A 19,231-nucleotide genomic window follows, 5' to 3' on the forward strand; every position below is an offset into this window, starting at 1 on the left:
AGTGAGCTAACTAACTTCTGCTAAAGTTTGGGAGTTTCATGCACACCTTGAGTAGATGAAGAGCAGTTAAAACCAGTGAGTACATGCTACTCTTAGGCTACAGTCTTTATTTTCATCAAGCTTACAGTTGAAGTTAGGCTACTACATTTTGGTTTAATTTGATTCATAATGCTGCTGTGTTTTGAGCTTATGATTAGCATACATCTAGTGCTCCTTAGGCCTACTTGTTTTTGGTCTCTGCTCTGAACTGGCAGTCAGAGTGAGTAGTGTCGGGATGAGAGCAGTGAAGAGATACAGAGTTGCCTCCTCTTTCCTGATGTGTTTACACGTTCAGTTGACTGTTTTTCGACTGCTCCAGTCTGCCTTCCATTAAGGGTCTGTGTGTTATTATTTGGCATTAAAATGCTTAGTAAAGTTTGTTCAAAATAATGGTCTTTTAGCATATTTGTAGAGTTTATTTAATCATCTTATAGTAATCTAAGAAAAAAAAGTTGTGCTTAAAATGCTAATTATTGCAATATGAATAAAACATGTGGACTACAGCAGGAAAAGTATTCATCAGAAACTCATCAGCAAAAAGATCATAAATCCAAAGTCTTCACTGACCATGCTGCAGGATAGCAGGTGTTATGTTTAAACAAGTGACACATTGTTAAAACACTGAAAATTTTCTGTCATGTCTAAGATATGCTTTGGAGACATGAACTGATCGAAAAACTAAACAATGTGGCTCTTGTATTTTTCGGTATCTGTTATTTACCCAAATGCATTTGTATAGTCACCAGTTAACACGGTCACTCGTTAAACTGTAACACTGAGCTGTTTATCCTTCTTTCTCCCTGAACGCCAATTGGCACATAGCACCGTGCCAAAGGAAGGTAAACATTCTGTGCCATTACACGTGCTTGTTAGCTTGTTGAGCCAGCGAGATGACAGAGGACAGCAGGACACTGGGGAATTATTCCAATTATGTTGGATTTTGGATAAAAGGGACAAGAACAGCATCCTGGTGAAACGTAAGTTTAAAGGTTTTGCTTGCTTTCATTGGATCAGCTGTGCAGCCGTTCCAATTACGCTGTTATTACACACAGCATTTGAGTTTTTCTGTATGCCTCTGCTCAGCTTAGTCAGATTGTGAGCATGTTAAGGTTTTCACGTCTGTAAGTGGTGTTACTAGGCTGCAGAGATTCAGATTATGAGTTGTTAATGATGTAATGCAGTAATCTAACGAGTTGATTTCATGAGTAATGCTTACAGTTCACTGCTAACAGCCCAGCTAACAAGCCATGCTCCTCCGGGAAAATACTTGCAGCACGTCTGCAGTTGAAAATACACTCAGGATGTAATAAAGAATGTTTAAATACATAGATTCTTGGAAACCTTGAATTGATTCAGAATTGTAGACATTTATAAATGTGATTCTGACATGAATTGATATTTTTCTGGCACCTCTAGTAGATCCCATTTTTTAAAGTTGGTTAGGATTTATAAAATAACCTTGTGGGTTGCCAGCCTAAGCTGGTTTCAAAGAGAAATTTCCATTTAACAACTGTTGGTGAATAAAGATGAGATCAGACAGACCTTTAGTAATCACATAGGAAATGTAATGTTCTACAAAAAGAGCATCAGATTTAAGAGAAACACAAAACCCTGATGTATGAGGAACTTTAAGTGGATTAGGGTTAATTCAAAAGAAATTAACCTAGAAGTAAGATAACCTGGCATGCCAACCTTCCATAGACAGCATTTGGAGAAGGACAGAGCCTTTAAAAAAAAAAAAAAAAAACTCATAGGGTGATTGGATGAACATTCTGTCTGTCACATCTTTACAGGCCAATCAGAGCAACAAAACACGTGACGTTGTAGGTGCTAACGAGCTGTGCCCCTACAGAAGGAGTAAACACCACAGAGAACTGCATAACACGAACCATGGCGACTGTAGACATGTCAGTACATGACTTTTGTCATTTTTGAAAAGAAAACAACTCAATGCTGTTCTTTGTTCTTCTTTTAATGAAGAATTGTCGTCGAGTTCTGATAAAACTTTAGCAGCATCCATGCTAATCTCTTCCACCATAATTGCACTGGCCTCTTCTTGCTGCTTGCATACGTCATGACTCTGCCGCGCCCGAAAGTACTGCACCTCCACACTGATTGGTCCTGTCACTTTCTAACCGGGCCAAAACAGTTCAGATGGTAGCTTTGCAAAATAGATTTGCCAGTGAGAAACACAGAAATGGACAAATCCATCTCCTTTAAAGGTCAGAAGTAAGATATATGTTAAATGAGCAGAGCCGGCTGAGTAACAGTACTTATTTTGACAGTTGCAGTGACAACTCAGACACAGACCAAGGCTCTGCTCATGCAAGCTCCAGCTAACCACACAGAGGATACAAAGACAAGTAATAATGCCTGAGAGATTGATGGTGTTGTGAAAGTGTTATTTAGTGAGCATGCCACAGATAAACATGGATACGATATAATTTAATTACAAAAATAGATATTGCACATGTTGCACACAATATGTCAGTAATCACTGCACATGATTATGAAACTTATAGAGCCACGTTCAAATTACAGAATAAATGATGCTGATCACCATGGCATGAATGTGTAGACTCTCTGTCTCATCATCAGGTAAACATCCATTCATACACATCAGCAGATGGACACACTGATCAATTTCTTCATAAGAGCTCAGTGATTTACGATAAATCAGCCAATGAGTGGCACAAAACTAGTGACGACTCATTAATGAGTAATTAGTTAATCATTAGTTACCCTCCTTGTGTCCCTGTGTAAAGTGAACTAATCATTATCTAATGATTTAGTCATTTGGATCTCAATTCAGAGCTATTGGAAACTACTTATCAGCCATCACTTAATTATCAAGTCCATACTGTAGTCAGTTGTATTTAATGTTTTGTATTCAGCAGACAAATCCTGTAAGAAGTATGGATCAGTGTATTTATCTATAACTGCAGAGCAGTCACAGTCAAAATGATCTCCTCTGCTGTTATCGAGTGCTACAGTCCAGACAGCGGAGAGCTATTGGCCGTGAGAAGATGGGATCATTCTGTCGATTACATTTTAAATGACAAACATGCGTCTGATTTGATTTCCTCTGGGCTGCTTGCCATGTCTTGCTTGATAAGACCCCCACTGTATCAGTCTGTGTTGTTCAGCAGGGGGAGAGTCAACTTCCAGCGTGGTTTCTCACTCCCTCTCTCTCCCTCTGTCCCTCTCACATAACAAGATGAACATTTCCTCTCCTTACAGTGAATGCTCCCCATGCCGCCTCCCTCTAATCCTCCCCTGGAAGTGACTCACATTACAGCATTCTTCACTTTAATGCACTTTAATAGCATTAATATCTGCTTTTGCCTCTTCAGCTGCAATAAACACCCCTTACATCTTAAGAAAGCCGCTTAAGAGCAATTGACATGGCAAGTGTACCAATACAGAAACATACCTCGGGTGAAAAGCAGGGAATAAAATCATTGTAGGAGAATAATCTGCAGTTTTTTTTATATGTTGGCACCAGGCTGGCTCAACGTGGCACATGCTGTACTGTAAACAGACACTGAGGGAACTTAGTCGAGGAACAGCCAGCACCCTGTAGTGCTTCCTACTCACTCTGTCTGTGTGGAGGAGGCCTGCAGATACGGGAAGAACACGAGTCCCTGCCACCTTCTGTGCCGCCCGTGCTGCCGCAGCAGTGACAGCCAAGGTCAGCGCAGGAATGACAGAGGGCTCCGGCGTGGAGATAAGACTCTCACAAGCATCTGAACCACCACGACGCTCTTTCTTCGGAAAGAGAATCCTGCCCCTGAATAATTCAAAGGGTCTCCCCCACCCTAAATAACAGCCGGCCGGCATTGTTTGACATCCTGGATGAATAATTAAGGCCTGACCTTTTGTTCCCATTAGAGGTGATAGGTTGATAGCCCATACTCTGTGTGTGAAGCTGTTAATGTGCTGTGTTCAGGAACTAGGAATTTTCAGTACTGAAATTAGCCGAACTCTGCGGCATGAGCACAGATGCTAGGAAAAGAATCCCTGTGGGATGCATTGATACACAGACACATAGATTCAGCCTCTGTTGATTGTTCCTAAAGCACAGCCTGAAGCCATTCTTTGTCACTACCTCCACGTTCTCCAAAGAATTGTGCTGGGGTTTGTTCCTGACACATCAGAGGCTTTTTGATTATGCCAGTCAAGAGCTTGTAGTCAGATCTGTGAATCAGAAATTATGTGTTAACACAAAGTCCATCCAAGCAAATCTGGCTCTATCCGGTTTGTTGGTCTTTTAACAAATTAAAATCCATTTTTGATTTTTGTTTCTCACTGAAAGAAATCAGAAAAGCATCAAATCTGAACTGTTTTTCCTAAATTTAAAACATATTTAATATTATATACAGGCTGTCTTTTACATTTAAGCAAGACCATTTAAAGCTTTTACGATAAGATGACTTCACTTTTTCTACGACATGTTTGCATCAAGGCCAGATCTATCTTTCTCCTTTGCAGATGTTCACTGATGTTTGAAACTATTAAAGTCACATCAGTGAGATGCATTGTTGCAGAGGATGACATGTTTCTTTGTTACCATGAACGTGGCAGCTGCAGTTTATTTTGAGAAAATCCCACACACGCTGTCTTCCTGCTGTAAATACACCCTGAATGTGCATAAATCCATAACAAGGCTTTGTTTTAACATACAAATTTTATTGTTTGATGGCCAATGTGCACATTTGTGTGTGGGCTTGGTTCTGTAAATCCTATAATTTTTCTCTGAAGGCCAGTTTATGAGGATTTTATTCATATTTAAAGTGATATTTTGCATTATATAACTGCAGAGTCAGACCAAGAAATCTGATTGGACAAGAGGCAGTCCCGTAGAGATAATATACAGGTAATCATCAGGACATTCAGATGTTTAATCACACCACCTCAGGGGGGTTTCATTGTAGTTGGCAAATGCTAGTCAACATTACTTGGCTGTGTTTGGGGCTGCATGGTGGTACAGTGGTTATTACTGTCACCTCACAGCAGGAATTTTTCAGCTTCCCCCTAAAAGACATACCAGTTAGGCTGGTTGGCGAGTCTAAATTGCCCATGGGTGTGTGTGACTACAATTTTCCACTGTTTGTCAGAGCTGTGATTGAGAGATGGCCGCATTTTGCTTGATGAGATATAGTGTGGATAATAAATGGATGGTTTTATTTCTACAGATACAAGTTTTTACTTGATACACTAAACACAAATACACACATAAAGTGTGAAGGAAATGTTTTATTTCTCAATGGTTTCATAACTCATGTTGGCAGCGTCAAATGAATGAACTCATCAGCATACCATAATTGGTTGTTGCTCATTACAGTTACATCTGCATGTACAGCTGATGAATTAAAGCAGTTTGACATTTAAGTTGTACTGTTGTACTAAATCTAATGACTGCTTTGATATTTACCACACAGCTGTGCAGATATTCACAACAACAAAATTTTTTATTGTGTGAAAATCCTCATTGTTGTTTTGTAACTTTAAATCTGAAGCCCAAAAGCGTATTACGGTGTCATCATGATACACTACACTACATTATTCGATTAAATCCTGAATATTTTATTCTTTAACTCTTTACCTACTGACCCAGCACTGGCACTGTGTTTTATGTCTGGAGTGTTATTACCATAACTCTGTCAAAGTTTGTCCGATCAGAAAAATTCCAGATCAGAATTATGGGCATGCGCACATATATGGTTCATTACGGTACTCGCAACCATATGACATGGGGATTCATAGCAAAACACCAGAAGTATTGCGAGACCACTATATGGATTCTAAACACTGTAACTCCTCGAAAGTTTGCTCAATCTAAAAAATTCCAATGCTGACAGAGAGCTAAGAATCTGTGCTTTCCAGCAATATATGATGTGTGGTATATATATTACGGTAATGTCGAACAGCACTGCGAAAACAGCAGCTTTGGCAGAAGACGAGTGAGAAAGGAGAGTGAAGGAAGAGAGTGAAAGGAGAGCGAGTGAGAGTGGTGTTTTGTTTTCAAAAAATAGCGTTAGATAGTGGCATTTATGGGTGTCTGTCATGTGCAATAACAATATGTTACTTGAGAATGTTAAGAATGTATTTTTTCCACCTTTATTTGCACAAATTTTCACTTATGTGTATAGTTATCTTTTGCACTGTGTTTTGCACACCCAGAGTCCTAGACTCAAAAAGTGACTGGTGATTGTTCTAAACATGTATAGGTTCACATGTTTTTCTTCTTTTAAACTGCTGATAATTCCATATAATGTACAACAATCATTAACCAGATGTTGAAAAGTCAAGTTCAAGTACTCCTGGGAAAAGGGACCAAAGCTCTCAGACTTAGGGCATTTCCTGACTATTTTACAGCCATAATAACAAAATACGTCCAAATCACCATTTTTATACTCAGTAGGTAAAGGGTTAAGCAGGCCAGTTCATCAAGTGGTTGGGTCACAATCAACCTTCAGGGCCTTGGACAAACTACTTTCCATGTCAACAGTAGATCAAGCCTCAATCTAATCTAATCTTCATTACTCTTATCTAATGATGCTACTAATTCACATCAATATTTTGCTGAATCAAAGTCCTGTCACTTTGTCGCTGGTTTTGAGATGTGTACGTTCAGCACACTGGTAGCATGGACAGCGGCCATTACTCAATCTTTCGACTCAAAGGATAGAAATGACTGCAATGTGACTTAAACTAAAATGCATAAATCTTTGTTAGAGAAAAAATAAAGATCCTTTCTTTTGATTTAAACAAATAAAGGACAATCTGTTCCATTTAAAACACTTCAGCCCATGTTTGTGGCATTGAATTGGGAAGCTTTGAGACACATTTTCTTAATATTGTGTACTAGAACATTGATGGGTCGTACCACCTTGATCCAACTTGCTTATCATCAGCCTAAATCCTTCAAATGTCAATGTACATAAAACCTCTTTCTCTTTTACTAGTTAAGGTGAACGGTAACTCAGATCTGCTTTCCATTGTGTTATTGTTTTAGTGTCTAAAGCTTCACAGTGAGGTGTTGTTTCACATGCTGCATCATGTTTGTCAGTCTTCAGCTTAGCAGCCTCTTGCAATATTGTCTTTATCTGTCCTGAATGTAGACATTTAAAACCTCAAACCGTTCATCTACTTCTGCCACTTCTGTAAACCTCTCCTCTTCACCTGTTGAAATTGATTTTAATAAAGGGGGCAAATGAATCCTAATAACTGTTTTTGTTTGTTTGTTTGTTTTTAAATTAAGTGCCTATATTTGTATCAGTCTCTAATTTTATTGCAAAGTGTTGTTACATCACTGAGATATATTTGCTGCATTGCAACAGCGAAAAAAGCCTCTAAAAACCAGCAGTAGTCAAAATGGAAACAGGCTGGAGTTGTGGAGAAATATGTGTGCAACAGACAAGGAAAAGAAGTCTGACATTTTTCGGAGACAGACTGAATATTTCTGGTTTGATGTAAAGCGGATAAATATAGAACAGCAGCATCAGCCCATAAGCTCTTTTGTGCTTTCCTATATAAAACTTTCTACACAGTATAGCGCTATCTCTGTAGCAGAATGAATCTATAATGTTTTTTTTTTTTTTTTCTGGGGAGACACATCACAGTCGTCTCCAAGAGTCTGTCACTGAGGTAGAGCTTGTGGTTCCTTCATGGTGTGAAGAAAAGCAGAGCTGCAGTGCGCCTGCAGTGACACACTCAGAAGAGCGCTACTCTGAGGCGAGCACAGATTCCTGCTTTAAGTAGAGAGAGAGAGATAGAGAGAGAGAGGGAGGGATTGGGTGCTGAAGACAGACCATATTTATAGCCAGGCACAGGAATTATTCATTGTGATCAAAGTGCAGATCATGCTCCATTCCATCACAGAGCAGATGTGGCAGAAAGAAAAGAGCACACTTTCTCCTCTGCCTGCTCTCTAGCGGCTTCCCAAATGGAAAACAGCGAGGGCGAAGTTATCTCTGTGAAGCCACTCCATGTGTGTGTGTGCGTGTCGCACTCGTTCTCAGGTGGCTTCGCTTTAGAAGGAGTGCTACGCCCCCGAGATGAAACATGCACCACAAAGAGAAAGGAGTGTCCCGTATGCAACACGTCTCCACAATCAGATCAGAGGAGTGAATATCATATTGTGAGCTCACAGCGGGAGGTCATGTGCCTCAAGCCATGCACAGTAAAGCTCACACACCGCCACTGCTGTACGTGGCATCACGTGGATCCTTAAGAAGCACATGAATAAAGTAGATCAGCGGGTGAGAGGTCAGAGCGAAGAGATGCTATGAGAAACTGCTATTTCTGTTCGAGGTTACCTCTTTTTTGCTGGTTTTCTATGTGTGATTTTCCACAGAGCTTAATATGATCAGTAAACACCGCTACTGGAACTACAACCACACACAACATATCACGTCTTTATTTTTCATTTCCTCTCCTCCCTCATACTCACTGTACCCAGGACACACATGGATTTTCTTTTTTCTTACTTTTCCCTCTCTTTCTGCCTAATGCTTCCTCTGCAAATGCACAAACACACACACAAATGCCTGCCTTTTCTCCCAGTTTCATTTTCTCTCCCTCCCACACTCACACAGGCGCCCATTTCTCTCTCTCTCTGTCTTTCATTTTCTCAGTCTCCAACCCTTTCTGCCTCCCTGTCACTCCTTCAGCACACACGCGCGCGAAAACTCACACAAGCACAGAGACATACAAGCTCCTTCATCTTCTCTTTTATTTCTTCTCCCTCCCACACTTTTCCTATCACTACTTCAACACACACGAACACACAAATAATACACACAGGCGCCTTTTTCATTCGCTCTGATTTTCTCTTTCTCCCTCTCCCACCCTTTTCTTCCCAGGTCAACACCACACACCCTAATACACACATACAAACCTCTTGTATGAAGCCATTATTGGTGCAAAACTCAAGAGCACATTTGAAAGTTTGAGAGGATGACTTATTGATTTTTGGCTCTGATTTTTCTTTAAACTGAACAAAAAAACCTGCTTAAAATGGCTTACTTGTGATTAGATTTTCTCTGTGCTGATAATGTCTGCTTGCTAAACAAATCTTTAGTTTTGTGCTCAAATTTCCAGCACTTATGTTTAAACCATTCCCCTCTCATTCAGGCTGCTTCTCTTGTATATGGAACTGCCACTCTGATTTTTCTCCTTGCATGCATACAAAACTTTTCTTGTGCTCAAGTACAAAGCTTTGCCTTTGCATATGTATGAAACTCTTCTTGTGCACAAGTTCGAAACATTCCTTGTGCACATGTGTGAAACTTTCCTTGTGCACACGTATGAAACTCTATGTGCATATGAAACTTTCCTCGTGTGTAAGTATTAAATTTTCCCTCTGCATGTGTGAAACCTTACTTGTGCACATGTAGGAAATGTGAACAAGTGTGAAACTTTCTCTGCGTACGACACTTTCTTTGTACACTCTAAGTGTTATCACTGTTTACCTTTGCTATTGGATTTTTTGATGAACCAACCAGTGGGAAGACGTTACAGGACTGACCAATCACATTTGCTGTTCTCCAGCTGGTTTTGGCCTTATTGAGAGAGTCCCCAGATTCTATCACATTCATACACATCGTTTCAGTTGCCTTCCGAGCCCTATAGCTCCAATTCGATTTGTTTTCTATGTGCACATATGAAACTTTTTCTGTATGTGCTCAAAACCTATCTCAATCGAAACTTGTTCTGCTCTCTAAGTTTTTGACGAACCAACAAAATAATAAACAAAAAAAAAAAAAAAAACATTGCCATGCTGTTCTCCTGGAGACATTTACTTTTGCCTCCATAGCTGACTTTTAGCCATATTTTCAGAAGTGTCCAAGTTAGACTTACCACTAGGTACAAGAGTGTGAAACCATGATACGAACTCCTGTACAAGACATAACATTCTTAAAATATCAACCTCTCTTTAAGATAAAACATTGTGTATTCTTAATCACTGCCAAATATACTACGCTACCCACAATCCTAAAGTGTGGCAGCAACATCTCTGATTGGTCGGGTCTCTGGTAAATGTGGAAATGTCTACAGTGTCCTGCAAAAGATAACTGTTAACTGTTGATGATAATACAGTACATATTACCATAGTGCGAAACAGTATATAAAAACTATAAAACATTATCATTGAAGTTTAAAATACCTTAATATTAAGAAGTGTAGTGAAAAAGCAGTTAAGCTTTATTAGTTAGATTGTTAGATATGTAGTTCATCGGGAGAAAGAAATACAGACAGTTTTGTACCTCCGCCTTTTCTTCATTTTTCATACATTTGTACGTTTTCTTACATTCTTACGTATTTTGTACATCATTTTTGTGCGGAATTAAATGTCTTAAAGTCATGAGTACATCTGTGGCCAGGCAGGCACTGTCGAGCTCTTTTCTGCTCTTGCACTGCTTGATGAAACAAGCACAGGATCGACCAATCATGTTTGCTGTTCTCCATGAGACATTGGCTTTTACATAACTACGAAAGTCCCAACATTCCATCACATTGACACACATCATCTCAACTTCCAAGCTCCGTAAGTCCAACTCAGTTCCTCTCCAACTAGAAATGAGCGATACCAATATTTTTTGATTTGATACGATACCAATACTTTTGAAGAAAGAATAAAATATTGGACTTGTAAACTTTCAAAAGGTACACATTTCAGACAAAGTAAAGGCGCATACAGGTCATTCAGAAATTCTTTTAGGGAGAAACTTCAATGAAATTAAAATGTTTTTGCAAGCAGGTAAAAATGAAAAATAAATATAATCATAGCACATATAGAATTAAAATATCTACAACGTAAAAATGGCCAATTTCTTTTCTTTTTTAAAAATTAAGATAGAAGGGATATATTAGTCACCTATACCCACTAGTTTCAAGCAAAAATGTAAGAAATACAAGTCATCAAAGATTTTCATAAAACATTTATCTAGTAATATTTCTAAAACTTGGTCTTCTTACATTTTATGATACTGGCAATCTGGTCTCAGTTTTTTTTCAATGTTTTCTTACAATTTTGAAATTTACTTAGGGACGAAATTGAGTGATAAAGACAGCCGTGCTCACACAACTGACTGTAAAAGACTTTTACGATGTGTGTGTATGTAAAGGAATGTTGGGACTCTCTTAGTAATGTCAAAGCAAATGTCTGGTAAAGAACATGACCCCGACAGGAAGAACATAACGATTGGTCAGACCAGTTTTCTTGGTTGGTTCATCAAAAAATCCAGAAGTGGAATTATGTGCCCTATGTGCAAAGGAAGTTTCATACGTGCATAGTGAAAAATCAGAGTGGCAGTTTCTCAAGAAAGCAGAATCAGCCTGAATGAGGAGAATGATATGCCTACAAGCACAAGAAATTTGAGTGAGCCATTATGATTTAGAGAAAGCGGTTACTTTGAAGCAATAGAGGCAGTCTGTAGCACAAACACAGGTTTCATGTAAAGTTTGAAGAAAAATCTGAGCCAAAATCCAATAACTCATGCTCTCAAATCTTGAAATGCCGTCTGGATTTTTGCAACAATAATGACTCCATACTCTTTCCCTCCCTGTTTCACATGCTGAATCACCTACACACACAAACTAACGTCCGTCCAGCTTCCCTGACTCCCAGCTGGGCTTGGACGGCTCTCTTCCTCTGGCCTCTCCGGGCCATCTGGAGTGCAATGTCCCTGCTCGGCTGGTCCCCTGCCAGCCGCTGAGGCCTCCCAGGATCAACGCAGCATCTTCAAGCACAATTTGTACGCGTCAAAGCTCGGCTGTGTGTCCAGTGACCCAGCTGAGTGAAGTCATTGAGTCCCGCGTCTCCCCACCTCAAAGGAGCTTCATTCTGCTTTGATGACACCTGCGCTTCCCCAGACTCGCAGGGTGGAGGATGGTGCAGTAATTGATTAAAGCCGCCGTGCAACCTTACTAGCAATTACAGCTCTGTTTATGATCCTGCAGAGAGTTTGTCTGCACATGAGGAGTGAATATCAAAATCTGGTGCACAGGTCAAGTACCTGAACAAGCTTTTTATGTGAAATACAGCTTGATTTTTCAGGGATTACAAAGTGTGGCAAGATTAGAGGAAGCTCACGTCTCATCTACAGGCATGAAGGACTGGGACATCGGCAGGATTTCACACCTGTGCATCTGAAGTGTTTAATTTTCACCTACCAAGAAGTTTGAGCAACATCACCCATTTGGCTACAAAAGATCTTTGTAGCCGGTCCATGGTGGTTACCAGACCACTAAATAAATAAAGGCCAGTTATCAATTTACTGCCAGGCCCTTGACCACAACTTGACCCCTTTTAAAGGATTAACAAGCTAACTCCCATGTGTTTTTATTTGAAACTGCACCACTTTTATTTTAACCATCCATCCATTTTCTGTACTGCTTATCCCATTGGGGGTTGTGGGAGGCTGGAGCCTATCCCAGATGACATTGGGCGACAGGCGGGGTTTGCCCTGGACTGGTTGCCAGTCAATCGCAGGGCTGACATATAGAGACAGACAACCAAACATGCTCACATTCACACCTACGGCCAATTTAGAGTCACCAATTAACCTAATGAACATGTTTTCGGTGGTGGGAGAAGGCCGGAGTACACGGAGACAACCCACGCCTGCACAGGGAGAACATGCAAACTCTGCACAGAAAGGCCCTGACTGGGAAGTGAACCAGGGACCTTCTTGCTGTGAGGAAGCAGCGCTAACCCCTGCACTACCGTGCAGCCCCGTTTTATTTTATGCTAGAAAAATTTAAGTTACAATGTGGTAATCAGGCCTTTATTTCTAGGGTAGAGAGACCTAGAAATAAAGGCCTGATTCTCCTTCATAAAAGGTCTCAGTATTTTTTGATGTTTTCTTACAATTTTGAAATTTCATATCAGAGCAAGTGGAGTTGCTGAAATCTGTTACTCATTTATGATTGGTCCCCAAAGTCACATGGTACAGTAGGTTTGGCATGTCCAATTGGTCTCCAAAGTCACGTGACACGGACAAGCAGTAAAGCCCAAACAATCTTGAGGGGAGAGAACAGATGGCAGAGAAGCGGGGCTGAGACGTATTTTATAGTTAGCATTAGCAGCACTAGATCTCAGTGTCTATAATGTTCACATGGCTGTGTCTAACATCTCGTGTACTACCACACCACTCTCCTACACTACGATGTCTATGGAGCTCTGAGACACTCATCCTGAGCCATTTTTACGAGAGCAAAGTGTTAAAATGTGCTGTTTTCTACAATCCCCTAGGAAAACGGAAGAATGCCCCGACTATTTTCATATGCTGAGTCTGCTAAATGAAAGTGAGGTTCTTTAGGAACAAGGCAAAGCATGAGTTCACATCGTACCCCACCACCAGGAGTTAGAACAACAGCTGGCAACTGCTGACATTACTCTAGGGCAGCCTTTCCAAAACTTAAGTCTGCTGCAAGCCAGTTTGAGGGGCCCACCAATTAACCCTCACACAACCAGGACATGAGACTTGAATATTGACCTTTTATTTATCATATTTTTGCTTCATTAACATGGAATTTCAATGAAAAATGCTTGGCTTTCAGCCACATTAACATCACCAATAATAAAAGAATCACTAGCATGTATCTTGTTTTGAACAGACATTTGGAAAGTCACTTGAATACATTTTTGGGGGGAATATTTATCACTGCAAACTTACTTTATGGCCCAGCAAACTCTGTTCTAGTTGCTTTAATGTCTCCGAAGACACTGATCAGGGAAGCAGATAGCATAGTAGAACTGTCACCAGTTAATTCAACACTAGTTAAACTGTGACACTGGCTGTATAAATCAGCAAACATTGATGAGAAAAAGGTGACCTGAATTAAAACTTCAGATTGTTTTATGTTACTTCATTCAGGAACACTCATTATTTTAACCATTTTATTGCAAAATAGATATACAGTTTTACTTGGTGGAGAAGGCTCTGCTCTAAAGATGGGTTTAGTGAGGGTGAGTCAAGCAGCATGCTTTGATTTTCCAGGGAGCACAGAGCTAGAAACCCCCATATGGAAAGATACATTTATGACAATGTCTACTGAATACAATAAAATTAGTCCAAAGCAAGCCATCCATAGTAGCATGAATCAGAATATGAGGGTGCAACAAGCTTTATGCTATAAAGGAGGAGGCTGGGGTGGAGGAGCTTAAGCTTTGCCAGCAGCTGCAGTGTGGTGCATCAGCATTAATGCAAGCAGGGATTAGTGAGAGGTACATCATTTTTAAATGGACCACTGTGTTGAGAGAAAGAGCTGTGATTGACTGAGGGGGCTGGGAGGCGATGACTGGGAACAGCTGGCCATCAGTTGGGCATATGAATACCATGTCCTGCATGAACTAATGCTAAGGTTCATTTCTGAGACTTAAATAATATGTTTTATTAACAATTAAGATATAATTTATAATTATTATTTCAGATATAATTTCTATGGTTTTAAGTTGTTGTAAATTACCTCTTGTGGTCCATCTGAAGTACCTCTGTGGCCCACACTTTGGGAAGAACTCTTCTAGGGGAAATACTGAATAAACAGTACTAAAACTAAGAACCCATAATTCATTTTATTTTACAAGACCTGTGCTCCTACTGCATTAAAAGTGAAACATTGAGATTTATAATCATGTCATATTTTTGGGGTGAAATTTCTTATAAATAGTTACTTATCAGGCTTCACTTTATGAATTCATGTGTAATTAATGTTTGACATTTTGCTTGTAAAATTCTTAAAATATATGCTTAAAGCTGCATTATCTCAAGCACTAAATACCTAAATATCCTTATTAATGTCAATAATAATAACAGCTCCTTAGTACATAGCTGGTGGGAGTAGATTCTGGAATTAGCACCTCTTTGTAACAATCCAGTAATGTGTTCTGGATCGGTAATTAGTCATAAATCAACTCTGAATCAAATTGTGAGCCCAGAATGGATCACACTGAATAGTGAGATAGTGAAAGATTCACAGCCTTAGTAAAAAAAATGCAGTCCCAGACAAACTGTCTTGGTCCACCTACAAAAAAGTTGTAGCTGAGGGTTTTAAGCCTCCTGAAAACTGCAACAGCGTGTTGGCTTACAGTTCTAGCAGCCATGCCCCCTTTTATGGATAACCCATATGTGAGGAACAAAGAAATAATCCCCTATGCAGTGTATGCCCGTGAAGACGTGAACTATTCTAATCCTTATTTAAACCAGGCTGTAAACATGCTTCTTTCTACTATTATTTTTAAAAGGGTATTTTAACATGGGGTGTTTATGTGACTTCGAGAGCTTCTGCAGCCAACCTCAAGTGGACACTCCAAGAACTGCAGGGATTTTTTTGTCACTTCCATAACAGCTTTGTTTTCAACACTGGAAGTTGCTCCTTATTTTCCACAAAAAGGCAAATTCAAAACACCTACTCATGAGAAGTGGAACCTGTAAAAAGCAGTAATCTTTCAGGTTAAACCCTCAGATTCTATAAAGCTTCAACGACTAGACAGAGTGAGCCACCAATGTGCATTAGACGGAGAGATTTCAGCTACCTACCCAAATACAAAACACCTAAAGTGTTTCAATACAAAAGGCTTTTAAATTAAGCTACCCTGTCTGAAATTGATCGCATCTTAAGTCATTCAGCCGCGAGTTTCCCACCTCAAAGGGGCCTTGCTCTGCTTTGATGACACCCACGCTCCCTCTCAGCTCAACAGGGTGATTAATTAAAGTGGGTAAGTCTCAGTATTTGCAATTACAACACTGCTTAAGATCTTCTAGATCTCAAACTTTAGAAGCAGTCTTTTTAGCTGACCACCAGCATACAAGGATTAAAAAGATGTAAAAATGTTTAAGGCATTGCGATACTCTCCAAATGTTAATTTATACTGTATTTGATTGGCCAGATCAGGACGTTTTCAATCACCTTAAAGCTTTATGTTGCGTTTCTAGATGATGCTGCGAAATCATCTGTACCATTAAAGTAGCTTATCCCAAAATAAATGCCCCAGGCCAGTTAGCGTGCAGCGGCTATTTTTATAGTCTGGTGAACACACCAATCCAATGTGACACCCGAACAACAACACACACACACACAAACACACAAACTCTGTCCTGATCTCTTCTATTTTCTGACTATACACTCCAGCTGCAGGTTTGCCATGCTGGAAGAAAAATAAAACTATTAAAAGCTTTGGAATGGATCACTGACAACATTTATTATCAATTACAAAGTTTTTGTTCAAAAATATAGAGAATAAAGTGGTTTCAAAAGCCTGAGAACCATAAGCAGAGAAGCAATAATTAGAGGATTTTCACTGAGGCAGCACCGCCGTCCTTGTCAATGCCCTGGTTACTTCCTGGGTTTATTATTATAACTCTCTCCAGTCTGGTCTTCCTCACAAGCTTCCACATGAACTTCAGCTGCTCTGGAGCTTCATGACCAGAACCCTTTCAACAGAACAGATAGGTTTCTTTTCCTCAACATTTTCACTGGCTGAAATATCACATCAAACTTAAGAATTCTTACACTCAAAGCCAACCAATCCCCTCCGTACTGCTGTTATCTCCTTCATACCTGCTAGTGATGCACAATATTGGATTTTAGTGATATCTACAAATTCATGGTAGTTGATACTGATATATCAATGTTCCGACCTGAAATTTAAATCCTTTAAACAAGTTTTTAAAGGTCATAACAAAAAACAAACTTAAATCCATAGAGCAGACTTCAAAGTTTAAGGGATGAGCTGAAAAAAAGAGAAAGACTTCAGCTGATGTAGGTCTGTTGGTGTTACCTAAAGAGCAAATATTTACAGCTGATAAAGGCCGCCACTTTTTAAGTCACTTTTTAGGCTAACATCTGCTGATGCTAATATCGTGTGGATGTTAAAAACACATACGCAAGACATCAGAAATGGGTCCGCTCAACCCATGAACGAAAAAATGTACCCGTGGCAGTACGTAAAAAGTAGCCCAATTCTGCAGAAAAAAACGTGGACCTGGCAACCCTGGGGGCAAGCAAGCGAGAAGGGAGCGGCAGGAACTGAATCATCAATCATCCATCTAAATGGCTTGATGCAAAAATTCACAGAAAGTCGAAACGATGACGGAGCAAAGTGTGCAAACATAATTAGGATTAAAATGAGATCAATTTTATTGTTTAACATTTGAAAAATTCAGACAAAAAAATGGACTCAGTGTGTAACGGCCTTTAACCTCTGTGGGGTCTCAAGTCTCCAGCCATGCAGCCCCCCCCCCGTCTCTGAAACTCTCTCCCACACTATACATGACTCTGAATCTCTTATTACTGTCAGATCCCACCTCAAGACTCACATTTGTAGAAAAGCATGCCCCTTTTCTGCCTTTGAATGCAAATAATTTCTGCCTTCCATTGCACATTGTTAACTTAGGCACTGATACTGTGCTGTTTTAATATTGCTGTACTTGTAAGGTGACCTTGAGTGCACCCTTAAAATATTATTACCAATAATAATTAACTATAAAAAGACCAAAACAAATGGACAAGCTGCAAGAAGTTATCAGCGACAGTATGAATCAAACAAACAAACAAAAAAAAAAAAATCGCAGCTATGCTACAATACACAACGTCTTTACTGTACGTAATGCGTGTAGCAGCAACCAAATACATCTGTCATCATGCAGAATTACCTATTATCTGAGCATGTATTCTATTTTATTTAACAGCACAGAGAGCTGACCTCAGTGGGACTTACAAAACAGTGTAAGGCAGACAGTAAATGCTTGATTATCACAATGACTCTTCCTGCTTTATGATCAGTGGTGTAGTGGTGCCTGCAGAACTCTTAAGTTATCCCCCACTTGCAAAGGATAACCACCCTGTAAGACATTTAGGAACATTTTGCATTTTAGTGAACCTGAAATGGGCCTTTAGTATGTGCATATTGTCCCATAACTTCTGCTGCTTCAGGTTGTAAGGATCATTAACAGCCAAAGAAAGGCAGACTTTACAATCTACACAAGTCTGCAGACTATGAGCTGAGACATCTACATGATAATGCAGTTTAACTATTGCATACGCCTTAGTAGTGCTGGGGTAATGTGTGACAAAGCAGTGTGCTTTTTTGTTGCCTTTGCCATCCTAGGAGAGCTGAGTTGGAAGCAGGTTTGCTCTTTAGAGACAGAAAAATAAGTGGTTAGTATATCTAGGTATACAGCGCTGCTCGTAATATGATAAAAAGTAAACTCTAGTTCAAAGACTGCACTCAGAGTAATAATTCAACTATAGGCATTGCATTCATTCTCAAAGTTTGTTGCTCACAGGGTTGAAGCCACAGCAGGAAGGAAAAACTCATTTTGAGGGGAACAGCTGAATGGACAACAGGGGAGATTTTGCACAGTAAATTACTTTATTACAGCAAGCATGTGAAATTAACAGACACCTTGTCTTATCCATGAGTCAATTCTGTCCCTTACTGCAGATTACAGAAAGCAAACTTAAGAGAGGTGGAAGTTGAGACTGTTCTGATAATGTATTAAATGATACTGCCTTTTATTCGTTAGTTTGCATGAATTTTAGTTGGACTTTTGCCTCTTCTTCTTGTCTTTCCTTACATTTAGCACTCTGCTTAGTCTGCGCGTCATGTTAAATTCCCACCTATGCATCAAAAGTCACACATCACTTTGTAAAGGTGCAACATAAATGAAGTTATCATTATTATTATCCTAAGATGAAACTCCACAACAAAGCCCACGCAGACTCGTGATAGCAGGAAACGGCGCAGGATATGCGTTCAGCGGCGTGTTTGGAGGCAGTGGTACAGTATCACATGGCGAAACAGCCTCTCCTCAGTTCAATGTTCAGTCTTGTAATAGTATCTAGTGTTAGACTTACCTTACTGTAGCTTCCAAATAGCATGTAGCTCCAGAGCAGGTGGCGAAGTAAGAGTGCCTTGTTCCTCACTAGTTGATCCGCGGAGTGTTTGTGTTTCAGCACCACGGAGAGCGCGTCCGCCTCTTTGTGGAAACGATGCGAGTTGATGGTAGAAGCTGTGAACGCAAACCGCTGCGCACTCTTGACAACGCGTCTTCCTTCAACTTTGATGCCACCTCTTTGCCGCTCTGGCTGGAGCGAACATGCCTCGTCGTGTGTCTGATGCTTTCAGAGAGGGGTATGACCAATCACAACGCCGCCTCGCGCTCTTTACTCACATCTTTGC

General features: G+C 40.0%; 1 protein-coding gene across 1 annotated transcript in view; it reads right to left on the reverse strand.

Annotated features, from left to right (window-relative positions):
* Positions 1-19,027, reverse strand: part of LOC121514042 (carbohydrate sulfotransferase 8-like) — a 353,781-nt gene extending 334,754 nt beyond the window's left edge. Inside the window, exon 1 of the mRNA XM_041794107.1 lies at positions 18,907-19,027. The gene's annotated coding sequence lies outside the window, so the exon portion shown is untranslated. The remainder of the gene's footprint in view (positions 1-18,906) is intronic.
* Positions 19,028-19,231: the final 204 nt, after the last annotated feature.

Source organism: Cheilinus undulatus, linkage group 1 (genome assembly GCF_018320785.1).
Source record: "Cheilinus undulatus linkage group 1, ASM1832078v1, whole genome shotgun sequence".
Lineage (NCBI taxonomy): Eukaryota > Metazoa > Chordata > Actinopteri > Labriformes > Labridae > Cheilinus > Cheilinus undulatus.